General features: G+C 46.9%; 1 protein-coding gene across 4 annotated transcripts in view; it reads left to right on the top strand.

Moving 5' to 3' along the window:
- The first annotated feature begins 6099 nt into the window (after positions 1-6099).
- DLGAP3 (DLG associated protein 3) overlaps positions 6100-11420 on the top strand; it is a 307850-nt gene continuing 302529 nt past the window's right edge. For all 4 annotated transcript variants that reach the window (XM_034413387.2, XM_034413386.2, XM_034413385.2 and 1 more), the window contains exon 1: positions 6100-6304. The gene's annotated coding sequence lies outside the window, so the exon portion shown is untranslated. The remainder of the gene's footprint in view (positions 6305-11420) is intronic.

Genomic DNA, 11420 nt, shown 5'->3' with positions numbered 1-11420 from the left:
CAGAGTAGAGAATCTAAAGAACATCCCACAATAAGATATGGGATGGGAAATCATTTCCACTTGGGTGCCAAGAAAACAATAAAGTTATGTGTCCATGAAATCGATTGGAGTCATCCTCAATTCAAGGGTGTAACCTTCACAGGTAATACTCTATACCAGGGGTCAGCAATCTGCAGCTCTGGAGCCACATGTGGCTCTTTCACCCCTCTGCTGTGGCTCCCTGTCACTCAAAATATGCGTCACAACCACCAATGTGCGACACCTACCGGCACGCCATTTATTGAGCTTTTCAACCCCCGGTAGGCCAACCATGGATAAATCCAAGAAAAGAAAAGTTTCAGAAGAAAACAGAACATTTAATTCAACTACATATGCTAGTTTTGTGGCCGCTCAAGAAATAGTCGGGCACAGGAACGATTTTGTGGCTCCCGGTGTTTTCTTTTCTATGGGAAACGGGTCCAAATGGCTCTTTGAGTGATTATGGTTGCAGACCCCTGCTCTATACCACCCATAGCCATTGGCATCAGATTGAAGAAAGTTAACCAGTACACTTTTAATTCTATCATTTGCTTTTCCACCCCTTTTTCTCTTCATGCTGGGTATGTTAATATGACACACCTATCTGCAGGTAGCAGAGCCATTATTTACATAATTTACCTAATTACCTGGGTTCTTACAACCCATTGAAGCTCAAATTATGTAGGCTGAGTTGCAGAAATGTGATTTATCAAGTTTTTGGTTTTTCTCTGCTATGTGTAGAGAATAAGTGGGGAGAGGCGATATTATCCAATATGTGTGCAAAGCACTTAGGTGTGATAGAATGAAGTGTGTGTTGCCCATTGTGTTTAGTGTGATTTTAGATGACCGCTGCACTGTTACTTCAGTTGCAGACATGCAATATTTTTCAATCAAACCATATCATTATTCAGACGCGTCACTCGTTGGATCTAATTGACAAACCACTTAAAATACCCTCTGGGCAAAAGTGCTACAAAAATTGATGGATAAAGCTAAGATATTGGCAAAGTACTTGGGAAAATGGCACCAGCAAAGAGACTTTCACATTATTTCCACTTCAGATCTCATTTCTTTTGAAGTGACTTGGTTCCAATACTGTGTCTTCCCCCGGGATTCCCAAAATATTAGCTAGGAATTCTGGGAAATATAACTCAACATAGTTGGAGAATACTGTTTTATTGGAACCAAAAACCAATCTAGACGTTTGACATGTCCCTGTTGCAATTCACATATTTCTGTCCCCCTTCTGGTTTGTAAAGTACCCACCTTCAGCACATTTCCTGTTAATGCTGTGTCAAAATTTGCCTTCAGTTTCTCCTAAGTTTTCTTCTCCTATGAGCAGGCTTCCGGTTTGCCACTTTGTTCTCAAAGTAGCTGATAATAACTTTTGACTGCATCTTGGGAGCATTTTTGAGCGTTGAATTAGCTTTTCTGGATTCAGAAACTCTGCTAAACTGAGCCAGTTGGCCCATGGATTAGACCAGAGGCAAGACTGGGAAGTTGAAAAATACTCTGGAAGAAACCACTTCCACATTGAAGGACCACCAACATCTCCACTGAAGAGTTAAGGACCTGAAAGAGATTTTACGTTTTTTCTGTGTGACTTGTTGGAGCTGGTAGAGGAAACTACTCCTGGTGTTGCAATTTCCTTTTAGACATCTTTCCAGCATGCTGTAGCCTCCACCTCCCATTTTGAAATGGCTCCATGGGAGAAGTTGCCTTATCCTGGTCTTCCATTGGGATCGAGCGAAGGAAACTGGAGAGATGACTCCCCCCCAATATGATGGAAAACAGGGCATTCAGATCCATCCCTTGGCCCCATCACTCCTCAATAAATGCAAAGCATCAGACTTTATCTACATCCATCTCTCAAGCTTTCTTCTGCCCATTCAGGATAGTGCCAGAAGTACTGTCTTTTTCAGGATAGTGAACGAGAGCCTGAACAAATAACAATAGACTAGTTTGCACTAGTTCCTCCCAGAACTATTCTTTCTGTGCTTCTCCCTCATCTTTGTACAAACCTGATGACTGTTTTCACACAATTTGCTAGCTTTTTGTGGTCTCTGTGTGCCATAATAACACAACATATAAACTGAGACTATCAGGTTATGTTATGGTCCGCCAGCAGCCTGTGGAGCTGGCAGTGGAGTCGGACAGTGAGGAGGCTGGGGAGGAACATGGGCCAGTCCTGGAGTCTGGGGAAGGCTTGGATGAGGGCTCTGCATCGGAGGCAGAGATGGGGCCAGGGCCATCTGGGAGCGATGCGCAAACTCCAGAGCCTCCAGAGTCAGACAGCAGAGAGGCAGAGGAACAGGAGGAGCCTGTTCCTAGTGTGCACATGTGAAGAGCTGCCAGAAAGCAAGAGCAGCTGAAGCAAAAAGGACGACTCAGGAGTAAGGCCAGAAGATGATTGGCCACTCCCATAAGGCTTAAAAGAGCAGCAACAAGCCGTTGGGTTCTTCGCAGAAAAGAAACGTTGATTCCAGTGCTTCTTGTCAGTGTCTCTTGAACTTTGTGGGGGTTTTGCCAAGAAAAGCCTTTGGCAGGCTGCCAAAGACATCAAAGGTTGGTGATAAGGCCGAAGAATTGGTTTTGGACTAAAGTTGAGAATGAATTAATTCTCAGCTGTTTCAATAAAATAAGTTTGTTTAGGACCGAATTGTGTTTGGTCTACTTGGGCCTCAGTCACAATAGGTTATATTTTGGGAACCCCAAGCAATGTGTTAATTCGCACCAGGTTAAGTATGATGAGCGGTATGGTGGCTCAGTGATTAAGACACTGGGCTTGTCAGCTGGAAAGCCGGCAACCAAGGTTCGAGACCTGAGCACCACACGACAGAGTGAGCTCCCATTCCCACCCCTGCTCCTGTCAACCTAGCAGTTCGAAAGCATGCAAATGTGAGTAAATAGGTACCACTTTGAGTGGGAAGGTAACATCATGGTGGTCACATGGCCACAGAAATGTTTTCGAATAGTCTAGCTCAGGGGTCAGCAACCCGTGGCTCTGGAGCCGCATGTGGCTCTTTCATCCCTCTGCTGCGGCTCCGGTCAGCTCCACAATTGATAGGGCTTTTGGCTAGGACAGGTAGAGGAAAAAAGACACCACGCTAGGAGAAGACTCTATGGTGGGGAACCGGACTTCCAGTTGGCTCCAGAATTAAATGGAGGGCTTCCAGTTAGGACCTTTGTGGCTCCCTGTGTTTTCTTTTCTGTGGGAAATGGGTCCAAATGACTCTTTGAGTGTTTAAAGTTGCCAATCCCCGGTCTAGCTCAATGGCCTTGAATTGAAGATGAGTGCCACCCTCTATAGTTGGCAATTATGAGTAAAATACTCAGGGACTCCTTTACCTTTACCTTTTTAAGTACGATGTGTAAATACAAACATGGTGTTCTTGGATTTATCAGCGGATGACCTTCTGTCCCCTTTCCCTCATTTCTATCCCTCTGCTTGCCTTTTCTCCTCCCTCCCTTTGCTCCTGGCATCCACAAAGGTCTTAGGTCAGAAGAGGAAGCCTCAGGCAGTTCAACTGCAACAGTGGATCCATGACCCAGAATCCCTCTGATGTTGTGAATTCAGCGGTCCAAGAGAACAAATCCATCGCAATTCCTATCCTGTGGAAGCACAGCCCTGCCATTTCTGATTGAGCTTCCAAACGATAGGAAATCTGAATGTGGCATTGCCTGAGGCCCATTTCTGGCCAACCAAGTCCATCCTATTGCAGTCTCTCTCTCTCTCTTCTCTCCTTGCCTTTAGGACCATGGCATCATAGAGCAAGGAAGGGACCCCAAAGGCCATCAAGTCCAACCTCTGCTCAATGTGGAGCTTTGAATGAAGGCATCTGAAAAGATAGTTGTCCAGCTCCTACCTGAATCCATCCAATAATTCTTCACCTCTGCATTATTGATTCCATCATTTAACACACACATACACACCCCTGTAGGATTCAGGCAGGATCCAGTCCTTCTCGGAGATCACAGCAGCTCAACCAATGGGGATCTGTAACATGAAGGATTGACCCATCACTGCCTCCCCAGAAAACTTGGGAGATCCTTTGTTTCCCCCCCCCCCAACACTTACTGATTCTATGGGGTGGATTAGCTTGGCTTTTGGAGAACCGGTAGCGGAAATTTTGAGTAGTTCAGAGAACTGGTAGTAAAAATTCTGACTGGCCCCGCCCCCATCTATTCTCTGCCTCCTGAGTCCCAGCTGATCAGGAGGAAATGGGATTTTGCAGTAACCTTCCTCTGGAGTGGGGTGGGAATGGAGATTTTACAGTATCCTTCCCCTGCCACGCCCACCAAGCTATGCCACGCCCACTAAGCCACACCCACAGACCTGGTAGTAAAAAAATTTGAAACCCACCACTGGATCAGTCATTTCCCAAAGCAGCAGTCCTGGAGGGTCCCCCCCCACATCACCGAACACTCCCCGTGTTATTCTTACCTTTTATTTGGCCCCACCCCCAATCTATTGCTGCCTCCTGAGTCCCAGCTGATCAGCTAGAAGAAAAAAGCTGTTTAAACTCTTGCTGTGGGGCTTCAAAGGGCTGCCCTACAGCTGATCAGTGGAAAAAGGCAGTTTGGTGGTAGACCTGTGCCTGCAAAAATACATGATTAGACTGGTGCCTGCAAAAATAAATGAATAGATCAGTGCCTGCAAAAATAAATGGGTAGACCGGTGCCTGCAAAAATAAATGGGTAGACCGGTACAGCTCTGCAAGCAGTTAAAAGCCTGGTAGACCAGTACCTCTGCTAAATCCTAAAGAATTGTCACATGACCATCAAACCACACCCACAAAATAAGCCACGCCCACAGAACCGGTAGTAAAAAAAAAATAGAACCCACTCCTGCCCCTACCTGGAGGATGGGAGATGCTGGCTTGCCAGACCCCAGTTTTAAATACCCCACCATGCGCTGGAGGAGGGGTTAATGCGGGGGCTTTTATCTCTTCTTCGGGAGGTGGGGGGGGGGGCTTCAAACTCAAAGGCCTTTTTAGCCCCACCCTCCCATTTGGTTCCAAAGTGGCCCAGCTGTCTTTCATTCAGAGGGATGGGGGCGGGGAAGGCGGCAGGTGGGTTGCAGATTTTCTCCCGATCACTGGCCGCCGGTTCCGCGCGAGCGAGGGCCCTGCTTGGGCGAGTGAGCTGAGCTGGGTTGAGCCACGACTGAGTCCTGGGGAATACCGGCTGCCTCCTCTTCCTCCTCCTCCTCCTCCGGCTTCCCGCCTCCGTTCTTCCTAGTCTCCCTTATCTCGAAAGGCCCCGTCCTCCACCCCACTCAGCTGCTTTGGGGCTGGGGGGGGGGGACGGGCAGCAAAGCAGGCAGGCAGTGAATCGAAGAGCCCAAAGCTCAGAGGTGCCTCCCCGCCCCCTTGCAAACCTCTCTCTCTCTTTTCTGCTTTCTCTCTACCGTCCCTCCCCCCCCTCTCTCTCTCCCCCCCTCCCATCACCACCATTCCCAGTCCTTTTCCTGCGCTCGCTCCTTGGACATCCGCTCTCGCTTCAGGCCCTCCGCCGAGAGTTGGGTGGCCCGCGGCTGGGTTCCCCTTGCAGAGAAGAGAAGAAGACAGGAGACCGGGACGAAGGCGGTTGGCTGTCTGGTCCAAGTTCTAGGAACCAGGCTTAGGTGGGCAAGCCAGAGACGACGGGAAGCCTGACTGGGGGGCGTGTGGGGGGGGGGGCGGAGGCGGTTTGCCAGGTAGTGGCAACTAAGGCTGGAGTCCTCGCCCCCTTTTTCTGTCCAAGGAAAGTAGCAGAGAAACGAACTGCCAATCAGAAAGAGAAGGAGACCCCTCGCCTCCCCTCCCCCGCTCTGCCCAGTTCCTGGGAAATCCACCTCCGCATTTTTGCTCTGTCTCCTCCCCCTCCCCTCCTTCCTCTCTTCCCTCCCTCTCCTCCCCCGCCCCCCCTCCACGCCATCTCCTCCTTTTCTCTCATTTTCTCGGTGTCTCAGTAAGTAAAGAAACCTCAACCCTCCCCTTCTTTACTCTTCACCCCTGGATCTGCAGTGCAGGGCTGGAAGAGGGGGAAAAAAAGAGCTTGGAAAGATTGTGCCCACGCCTTCTCCCCCCCTCCCCACCCCGTCCCTCCCCCCCTTTCCCTTGAAGCCCTTTGCCTTCTAGACCCCAGACCAGCCAAGACCCAGTGCCATCTCCGACCTCTCTCCCCGCTGACGTGCGCTCGGGAAAGGCAACCGGCACTCGGAAGGGGAAGCCGAGAAGACCATTCGGGGGGATTTAAAAGGCTGGAAGGATATGGTCGGTTGTTCTGGATGCCTCGGACAAAGGTAAGAGGAAGCGTGTGCGCGCTTTTATTTCGTTCTTTCTTGGCTACGCTGGGTCAAACGACGTGGCATCCAAGGGTGGCTGAGATGCCTGGCTTTGTTTCAAGGCAGAAAGAGAGCGAAGCTGGCGGTTGGAGAGATCGGGCTTGCTGTGCGGGTTTTCCGATCAACAGTTAGTTGCCACCGCGTTTGCCTTCTGGCATTATCTGCCTAGGGTCCAAGGGCCAGGCAGAGAGAGGCGTGAGAGTGGTGTGAGTGTGTGTGTGTGTGTTTGTGCGTGCGTGTGTGTGTGTGTGTGAAAAAGAGCGAGGACTGCTTTTGCTCTGTGCCAAATTCTCCCCACGTTGCACTACGGCTCCCAGCTCCACGCCTGCCACTCTAAATCTGCCATGTGGTAGCTCGGTGCTACTTACCTGCAGCGTTCCCACGTTGCCCGTGTTGGTGGTTTTTCCTTCTTCCAAATTCACCGCGGGGTTGTAACCTCCTTGAACGAGTAACCTCCTCTCCCTCCCACGAGTATCTCTTGCCATCGGCAGAAGTGCGAGAGGAGCTGTCCCTCTCTGTGGTGCTGAATCTTTCCAGGTTACGTTCCCCGCCAGCAAGAACCGCTGCCATTGGTGAGAGCCCGGGCAGCGGGTGCTCGTCTTACAATTACTCAAGAGGGGGGGGGCAGATTGTTCAGTGGCCCCTTGGTAACAGAGAAGGGGATCAAGCTGTATTCCTCCCTTTCACTTCTTTCTATTGGAGATACCTTGAAAAATAGGATGACACCCGACGGGTGAGCCACGCTTTTCAGTCTGGTTATTGGAACGAAGCTGGATTTTTGCCTGCCTAGTTCGCATCTACTTTTCCCGGGTGAAGCAGAGGGAATGTTTCTTCAACTGGCAGCTCAGGCTGAAGAAAGGGGGAAGGAGGATCAAATGTTGATACAACAGCAGGAGGTGGAAGTCTTGTTTCAGCTCTTTGCAGGGGGGGAGGGGTGCCAGGAGAATCGACAGCTTGGTAGCAGCTGGTGACTTGTCACAAAGCAATAAATGTGTGGATCAACCTGTGGGCGTACATGTGTATGTGCAGGGCTTCCTGAATCAGTAGATGTCTCTCTTTGAACTTCTCAGGAGGTTTATGAAGATGGTTCTGTCCCCTCTCCCAGGGAATGGGGAACATGTGGCTAAGGAATTCATCCAGATTTGGTTTCTCATCCATGTAGATCAAGTGGTCAGATATGTTGACAGTACATGTTTAATCTATGAGAAGCTGTTGGGTTGGAGGAAAGCAACAGAAGGCACCCCAAATAAAGTTTTCCATGTAATACACCCATTTGTTTCAGGAATTGGGTTGGGTGTTTTTTTGGAATGGCCAACCAAGCATGCTCCAGATGTGCTGAGATCACAAAGCTTGGTTTGGAGTTCTGAGAGCCACAATCCCAACACATCTGGATTAGGTTTGGAAGGTGAAGAGAAGAACATGTCCCAAGAAGTTCCACTGACTGAAAGGATGTTCAAACACAAGGATCTTTTAACTAAAAGTTACAATGGTGGTTTATAAAATTATGAATGATGTGGAGGAGATTGATGGAGAACTTTGTTGTTCTCCTTGTCAGGTATCACTCACAATCTCCCAGCTGAAACTCTGCTATTGATCCTGGATGGACAAAAGAAAGGAATGCTGTATCCTGTGTAAATCTGGATTTCCCTGCCACAAGATGTGGTATGGGTCTTTGGCTTAGAGGGTTTCACAAGGGAATTGAACTGATTCACAAAGGACCAAGTTATCTCTGGGTATTCAGCAAGGGTGCAACATGCAATTCTCAGATTTAAGGACAGTCTGTCTTTGGATATCAGTTACTATGGAAGAGAATGGTAAGAAACAGATGGTGGTGTTGGATTTCTTAGAAGGGTCTAGCTGAAAGAAAAAAAGATGGATCTCTTAACAGTACCATTAATTCATTTATTAGATTTATATCTGCTTCTTTCCTGTAGGATCTAAATACCCCATACTACTATATTCTTTCCTCCAATCATCCTTTCACAACTGTGTAAGGAGCCTGCAGTATGAGACAGTAGAGGCCCAAACTCACCAATTAATTTCCAAGATAGACTTGATCCTGGGTCTCACTCAGTCTTTCTCTAACACTATAAATATTACACCACAATTTACTACCTACACATAAAGCTGAGTTCCTACCACAAGCCATCCAATCCCATTTTATGGGCTAAACCTAGCTTTATTCTTCTCATGTTCACAATTACCCCTTATTCCCAGAAGTTATTCCAGCTTCTCTTACTTGATCTTCCTATCATTCAAGTGCTGAGCCACTAACCAAATGTTAGCAACCTTCCCCAATCTTCTCTGGCAGTTCCTATCCTCCCCAGCAAGCATGCTCAGATGATAGGATTTATAGCCCATCCTTCTGGACTTAGCTGCTTCAGTTCCTTGAGAAAGGCTATTCTGCAATAGAAAAAGGTTTTTTTCTGAAGATTTAGCTGGCCTGTAGTGAGTTAACCATCTGGTTCTTAACAGGCTCTTAAGTGAGGGTTGGGGCACTTTGCCTGTGTGCATGTGTGTTAATGTGTACGTGTGTACCTATTTCTTTTAAATTTTCCACGTATACTTACTGTAACACTTACTGGTTGGCTTATGACAGAGCATCTCATGATAGAGTAGACAGCATTGTCCACGGGAAAATGTTAAAGAAGTTAAGATGGTGATTGGGAAGTGCCATCCCCCTTCATATGTTCTGCACATATTTTATAAATAACTTTATTGTCATTGTACGTGTATACAGTATACCCATACAATAAAATTCACTTAACACCCAAAGACCAGATCCAACACACATAACAATCCCCAAACACCTACCCCCCACCCACCCACCACAAATTCCCCACCCCTAAACCACCCAAACATCCACACAACAGACCAAGTTATGCTGTCCAACAGCTCACTGATGGTGGCCCTTTAGTTCATTGTTGAGTACAGTTATAGCTCTGGGATAAAAGCTATTCAGAAAACATGTGGTCCAAGTTTTAATTGTTCTGTATCTTCTGCCAGAAGGCAACAGTCCAAAAAGATTGTAAGCAGGATGGGAAGAGTCTCTGAGAATGTTATGCAACTTTCTCAAACAGCGAGATTCGAAGATGTCATCCAGGTCTGGTAGCTGGAGTCCGATGAGATTCTGGGCAGTTTTAATGATTCTCTGTAGAGCTTTTTTGTCCACTACAGAGCTGCTCCCATACCATGCAAGAATGCCGTATGTCAGGACACTCTCAATGGTGCTGCGATAGTAGGACCGAAGTAGATGCTGAGATAGCTTTATCTTCCTGAGCATGATTGCATAATTGCAATTGTTTTGATTTGCTCTGGATTTTTGTTTTGTTTTACCCACTTTATTCCTATGTACACACAGAGATCAGAGATGGCAAACTTGAGATCCCATGCCTGGAAATTCTTCTTCGCGTGTTCCTGTGGTCACTTGTCAGTAAAAATTTCTGAGAGAGTTTCTTGCCATTTTGAGACAGGAAACTCTTAAAAACTGCAAGTTGTCCAATTGAGTTAATTAAGTTTAAGAAGGCAAAAAAGCCCACCTCAAAACTCTCCCCCAAGGAAAAATTAGCTCCATTCAAACTGTTTGACTTCTGGTAGACTTTTCAGGCTCCCTCAAAAATGTTAAGAGCAGTCTCCAAACCCCAAAACATTGCCCTGTCCTCCATAAATTTAGAGTTAGATGTGACTATGGAGGCTACCAAGTCCAGCTCTCTGCTTGTTGTAGGACTTCTGATTAAAACATCTCCACCAAATCTCTCCAGGCAAAAGTTTAGTGAATCCAATGAAGGATGCTTACCATCTTTGATCATTATCCCCAAAGTTACCCTTCTCATACCATTAAGAAAATGGAAGCTTCCGGTGAAGGCTGCCTATATTAGATGATTTTCAGCACCAGATTCTCTCCCTGTGTTGATTTCTCCTCAACACCTCCCCCCCCCACACCCATTGGCATATATGCTGGATGCCCAGCAGCTACTGATACATTGGCAACCTACCAGTAGATTAGTATTAAGATGGCTTAACCAGAAGAAATGTCTTTCTTGGTGCCAAGTTCCATGAACTCTCATTTACATTTCATCTCCGTTTCCAGCAAAGCATTGATATAGCATCACTCTTGGTCCCAAGGGGAAACTTCAATGCTCCTACTGTACCTCACAATAGCAGCCAAACAATCCCCATAGAAAGAAAAAGTCAACTAAAAGTTTTGTCAGATTTACATGTTGCTGTTCTGCATTCCAACAATTTGGTCTTCACGTGCCATAATTAAGTTATTTGATGCCACCCAGATCCCATGAGGACAACTGACAATGGCTGTGTGGGTGAAGATTATAATCCACTGCATCAGGAAGGCACCAGATTTGTGTCCCCATTATGAGAGTTCAGGAAAGCCTCTTTCCACTCCGTAGGCTTAATCTAACAAGTGCATTATCTCAGTTTCTGGATTTGTATAATGCACAGTATAGTGTTAGAAAATGACCATATGGGCTGAATTCACACAAACCATGGGGACCTGGGAGGAAACAAAGTCCATCAAAGAGATGATGTAGAAAAGTAGCTGCTCCATCTACAATTGATTCTTGTGTGACACAACCACCAAATGCTGCAGGGTAATGTAATTTAATCAAAGGTGGTGATGAATTAGCCCTCTGCGTTAGAACTTTTCCATCTATCCAGGGATATAAAGAGCCTTGGTGGCGCAGCAGACTAAAGTGCTGTGAAAGAGCACCAGCTGCCTGCAATTACTGCAAGTTCAAATCTCACCAGGCTCAAGGTTGACTTAGCCTTCCATCCTTCCGAGGTAGGTAAAATGAGGACCCGGATTGTGGGGGCAATAAGCTGACTTTGTATAAAAAAGAACACCGCTTAGGGGGGCCTGAAAGCCCTACTAAGCAGGTATAAACAAAAGTATGAAGGCTATTGCTTAACGCATTGTAAGCCGCCCTGGGTCTCCGGAGAAGGGCGGCATATAAATCGATCCAATAAATAAATAAATATCTGTGGATGAGTTGAACATAAAAAGGGGGCTTTGACCTTAGGGCTGTAGCTGTCATCTTGACACTTTTGACTCACACAC

This window comes from Pantherophis guttatus, chromosome 10 (assembly GCF_059756535.1).
Source record: "Pantherophis guttatus breed Tessera chromosome 10, ASM5975653v1, whole genome shotgun sequence".
Lineage (NCBI taxonomy): Eukaryota > Metazoa > Chordata > Lepidosauria > Squamata > Colubridae > Pantherophis > Pantherophis guttatus.
The sequence above is the reverse complement of the archived record's forward strand: the minus strand, read 5'-3'. Positions and strand labels throughout refer to the sequence as shown.